Source organism: Dreissena polymorpha, chromosome 12, assembly GCF_020536995.1.
Source record: "Dreissena polymorpha isolate Duluth1 chromosome 12, UMN_Dpol_1.0, whole genome shotgun sequence".
Taxonomy (NCBI): Eukaryota; Metazoa; Mollusca; class Bivalvia; order Myida; family Dreissenidae; genus Dreissena; species Dreissena polymorpha.
The window spans coordinates 57,044,903-57,050,958 of NC_068366.1; positions in this window are offsets into that span (position 1 = coordinate 57,044,903).

Below are 6,056 nucleotides of genomic sequence, written 5' to 3' on the forward strand. Positions count from 1 at the left end.
TTCAGCCACACGGTGCTTACGATATCAGTTTCTAGTGATCGCATGCACATTCAAACCGCAGTACGTATAGACGTTATGAATAGACCCATTTACCAGAGTGCTTTTATCAGTTCAAATAGCACCGCGGCAGAATTTATGTGTAAACAGTTAAAGGCTGTTTTGACGTAACAATGAACATTTAATGGCTACATACACACAGCTACTTGGAATGCTTATACTTTGAACTTGACTTCGAAACGATATCTAGGTCCACACATAAGGCAGTGGCGAATGCGCTGAGAGAACATGAAAATAAACTCTAACTTACACACATATAAAACGATATCAGAGATCGCAACAGTAGTGGTATGTGAATGTTTTATTCGTACGTGCGCTGTTCAGTCCATTATATTCCGGGGGCAGTTATGAAACAGCTGGGGTCGTATTCCAGAAGCATCTTAATTTAAATTTTAATCTTATCTTTAAATTGGGAAATTTTCTTAAGTGCTTCATTTCCTAATGCAATAGTTTGGCATCAAGAATTAAATCAAATTAACATCATTACGTCAATGTTATTTTAAGAATACCAAAAACATGTGATTCCTTATCTAGTAGAGAAATACAAAACATTGTAATTTTGAACTTAAGTGAAATTAATTAAGAAATGACTTAAGATGTTTCTGGAATACCATCCCTGGGTCTTCTGCAGAGCCTTCGCATGCACGTACAAATCGTGTCATGGGGGCTCACAGGTTCCGGCCATACAATATCTGTCAGTGGTTGTTCCTTGCACTCCGGAAGGATGTGTTGTTAAATGACCTCAGTTTCAATCATAATTTTGTGTTGAATGTCGTATTACCCGTCGGACTGCGGACGATAATCCATTACCATGCACTTCATCTACATAAGGTGATCTCGAGGGTTGTTTAAACCATGGCCTCTGCCTAATTAACATGTGGGCCGATGGCTTGTTGATTGTAAGTCCCAGACAACTGAAGCTATTTGATTTACAACACACACGAATGTTCATTTTCCTAAACATGTAACATGTTTTGCGGTAATCAATACTTCGAGTGCTCGACTCGCTTGTTTATAATTTGAATATGACCATATGATTATCTCGCGAAAACAAGATTCGCGTCAAGGAGTCGGTTCACAATTAGCAATATGCGAATAGGCGGAAATGGTATCGCGTTAGCGTATGTTCCATAGACACATTTTGTCCGCAAAAATAAGACCAAACACATAACCACCCTATTAACGTAAGTCTCAATATTCCGAAATCACGTTTGCTGATAACACATCAGCCACATGAACAAATTGATTATAATTCGTCTAAGACTTAATGTCCATGGTTTGGTAACCGAACTACCGGTACACAAACAGTCTGTAAACAAATAACAAAAAACGCATTGGTAATCATAAAACATATATAGTTTTAGTGCACACAATAGTTATGCGATACCTATGGAATACATTAAGTGAAAATATACAGTTCATAGTTGTTGAGCTTTGATACATTGTATTCCTTTCGCACCGAGTGCTTTTGACCATTGGCCTTAACATAATTTAAATGTATTTCATATGAAAAAACGAAATAGTTTTTTTTTGTAAAATAAATAAATAACTGATGTATTTTGAAAAAACATTAAATTATTTTATCATTTCGAAACACGACGCATCATACTCTGCATAAAACGAAGTCATCGCTATGTTGCCTAAAGGAAGTAAAATATTGTGCGCTATTTTTCGTTCCACTTGTAGAAGAAAATGTTATTTATTATTCTCACCCCGGCACCAGCTTCGCGGGCTGAGCTAAGTGAATGTTTTTTGGTTAGCTAGCTTCTTCGGAACAGCTAGAGAGATTTCATACAAACGTATAACACGTTTTATACTCAATATTGATATGACCCCATAGGCAAATGTTTTGCAATTCTAGCTAGAAAAAAAATTCAATTATGAGTTTTTGTTCATAGGCATTTTACATATACGCTTAATAGTACCTATTACAGCCATCGAAAATAAGAAATTTATATCAAACTTTATTTTTATATACCGTGTATCCCAATCAACGAGAACCATACAAACCATCGGACAGCTACAGTCATTAACTATTCCATTTATTATATACCTCATTGAGATAACAAACGTTAGTAAAACGTCCGTGGATTCCAGCCGTTTTTTACGGGAACGGATTTCTTAAGTATGTGATACAAAAAAGTCGCCAGTGTTTCAGTCAGAATATAGAATTGTATCAGGCGCCTTTGTATCATTTCGATATCAACCTCATCAGGGTCTGCGCTGCTTGCTTAAAGGAATTTCTGTAAGAAATATACTAAATATAGAAATAAATACACTAGACATCCCTAATTTTGGAAATAAATTGATCCAATTTAGAAGGATGGGAGAGTCCACTACGCATGTTAAGTGAAATTAGTATTAAATTAGTATATGAATACTATTGATTGATAACACAAACCATTTCGAGCACACTCATATACTGAGCGGCGAGTTAATTGATGACCGGCATATTCGATATATTGAACTGTCAAGCAGTTGACGTGATCTATCCGTTATCGGGTTAATGGATGTTGTGTGTTTTTTTACATGATATTGCTATGGTTACCACAACGATTGACGGAGAGCTCACATCAATATGCATTTAAAGATATACCTGTGAACGCCTGGCCCCGTGTTCTCAAAACATTTTTTGCAATCGAAAATCGATTTTGCTTGTCATTGAAAATGGATGTCCATTGTAGTTGATAGTGAAAAATGAAAATCGATTTCAGTTATAATCGATTTTCGATTGCAAAATCGTTTTGTGAACACGGGGCCTGCTTTTATTTATTTCAGTCAAAGGCCCTTTTTTAGACAGTAGCGCCACTGCATCATTTTCTGGCATACGGAAAGGATACACATTATTTGCCAATTTAATATATCCGTAGGTTAAGTGACTTCCGGAAAATTGTATAAAGACCTGCAACTTCTTTTCTTTAGTCAAATTAGGAATAGTGTGTGCAATATTCGGTGACAACCATTGCCTAATGTTAAAATGTTCCTCGAATTCCAAGAAAATTGATCATAATGCATGCACTAATTCGCATTTTTATTAAAGTACGAAACAAGATAAGTATTGATGCAAAGCATCAAAGGGCGTCGGGAATTTCAGTGTAAAAGTCACTAAATGAAGTTACATGGAACGATTTTTTTTCTTCTGTAAATATGAATATATTGGCCGATTATTTTAAACAAAATAGAAAAAGATACTGGTATAACCATTATCTATAATTTTGTGTAATAACCCCCAAATAACCATTATTTATGATATTGTGTTATAACCCCCAAATAACCATTATCTATGATTTTGTGTTGTAACCCCCAAATATTTCATAGTTCATTTTATTTACATTGGTTTCCTTTTTAGCTCATCTATTTTTTGAAAAAATAAATATTATGAGCTATTGTCATCACCTTGGCGTCGGCGTCTGCGTCGGCGTCGGCGTCCGGTTAAGTTTTGCGTTTAGGTCCACTTTTCTCAGAAAGTATCAATGCTATTGCATTCAAACTTGGTACACTTACTTACTATCATGAGGGGACTGGGCAGGCAAAGTTAGATAACTCTGGCGTGCATTTTGACAGAATTATGTGCCCTTTTTATACTTAGAAAATTGAAAAGTTTGGTTAAGTTTTGTGTTTAGGTCCATTTTATTCCTTAAGTATCAAAGCTATTGCATTCATACTTGCAACACTTACTAACTATCATAAGGAGAATATGCAGGCAAAGTTATGTAACTCTGACTGGCATTTTGACAGAATTATGTGCCCTTTTTATACTTAGAAAATTGAAAATTTTGGTTAGGATTTGTGTTTAGGTTTTTTATTCCTAAAGTATCAATTTACTATTGCTTTCATACTTGCAGCACTTACTAACTATCATAAGGAGACTGTGCAGGCAAAGTTATGTAACTCTGACTGGCATTTTGACGGAATTATGGGCCCTTTATATTTAGAAAATTGAAAATTTGGTTAAGTTTTGTGTTTTGGTCCACTTTACCCCTAAAGTATCATAGATATTGCTTTCATACTTGGAACACTCACAAACTATCTTAAGGGGACAGTAAAGGACAAGTTGCATAACTCTGGTTGTCATTTTTACAGAATAATGGCCCTTTTTTGACTTAGTTACTTTGAATATATGGTTAAATTTTGTGTTTCGATCCACTTTACTTCTAAAGTATCAAGGCTATTGCTTTCAAACTTCAAATACTTTCATGCTATAATGAGAGTACTGTACCTGGCAAGTTGAATTTTACCTTGACCCTTAAATGACCTTGACTCTCAAGGTCAAATTATTAAATTTTGCTAAAATTGCCATAACTTCTTTATTTATGATTAGATTTGATTGATACTTTGACGAAACAACTCTTACCTGACATACCACAATAGACTCCACCCAAACCATCCCCCATGCCCCCCCGAATCCCCCCCCCCCAAAAAAAAGATTTTTGTTTTAAAGATCATCTAATAAATGACCACCAAACCGTCACACTATACTACCCCGCCCCCACCCCCCCCCCCCCAATTTTTATTTTTTATTTTTATTTTTTTAAAACGTTTAAAAAACACAAATATTTATTTTTGTTATTTTATTTTTGAAATACCGTCAAGAATCCCCCCCCCCCAAAAAAAAATAAAATATTTTTGTTTAGCATTTTTTTCCCATTTTTGGAAGATAATGTAATAAATGACCACACCCCCACACTATACACCCTCTCCACTCCACCCCTCCCTCATTTGTGATTGAAATTGAGATAGGTCCCTTCACCTTTAAAAAGAAAAATAGATGAGCGGTCTGCACCCGCAAGGCGGTGCTCTTGTTTTTACTGGCATCCGTGTGCAGTTTTCATAAATGGAACAGAACTGTGTAGGTTTTAAAAAATCTGCTTCATCTTGTAAGCGTAATTTCATATTTTTCTCAACATCAAGGGGAAATGATTCTGAACTTATTCTTACGTTGCTCATTTACGATAGGGGTTGAGTACTCATTGATATGAAAACACTGTAAATGTTTGAAAAAAATATGAAAACTGTAAATTGCATAAAGAAGCTGCATAGAACAATACTCTGAATATCATAATAGATTTATTGTTCCGATATTCATCATTTTCAATAGGGTTCGAGTAATACTGATATAAAAACACTTAACACGTTTGGAAAGATTCAGACGAAAGTTGTGAAATCTTTTAAACAAGTGGAAATTGTTTATTTTGTCAAATTTAATAGAAAAAAAATTCTGGACTTATTGTCCCGATGTTTCTCATTTTAAATGAGGTTAAAATGCTCATTGATATGAATACACTGTAAGTTTGGAAAGAATCTTTCACTTTTATTTTTAAATTCAAAGAGACATAATTCTGGACTTATGGTCCGATATTGCTCATATAGCGTTTGGGTTAGGTCCTCTTTGATAAAAAAAACCTGTGCAAGTTTCGGAACAATCGGATGAAAATTTTGGACTTCGAACAACGATTTCAAAATTTCTCAAATTCTAAGGAAGATAACTATGGACGTAATGGTCGGATAATGCTAAAGGGCCCATACCACCTGGATAGTAATACGTGTCGCGCTTCGCGCTCTATATGTGGTTCTAAAAAAAACTCTGAGGAGTGCTTGACTCTAGGGAAACGGGTTGCTGGGACACAGCTCCTCCTTGATAAGCGGCTGCTTCCTTTATCGCAACTCATTGATACAATCAATAATACGTGTCGCGCTTTGCGCTCTCTATGTGGTAGGGATAGTACTTAGGGCCTATGATTGACAACCATAAAAATACATGGATAATAGATGTGTTGTTTGCATTTATTTGTTAATATAAAAACACGCGTATTTTTTATAAGATATTTAAGTGATGTAAGAAATTTTAATTAACGTTGTCACCACGCGGCATCCATTTATTTAAATAAAAATGTCCAATTGTAGTAAAATGGATTTTAAACTGTCTACATTAAATAAAGCTTTATTATATTTATTGACCTGACTGAAAAAAATTGTCAGCCGCCGAACTGCTCCGTTCG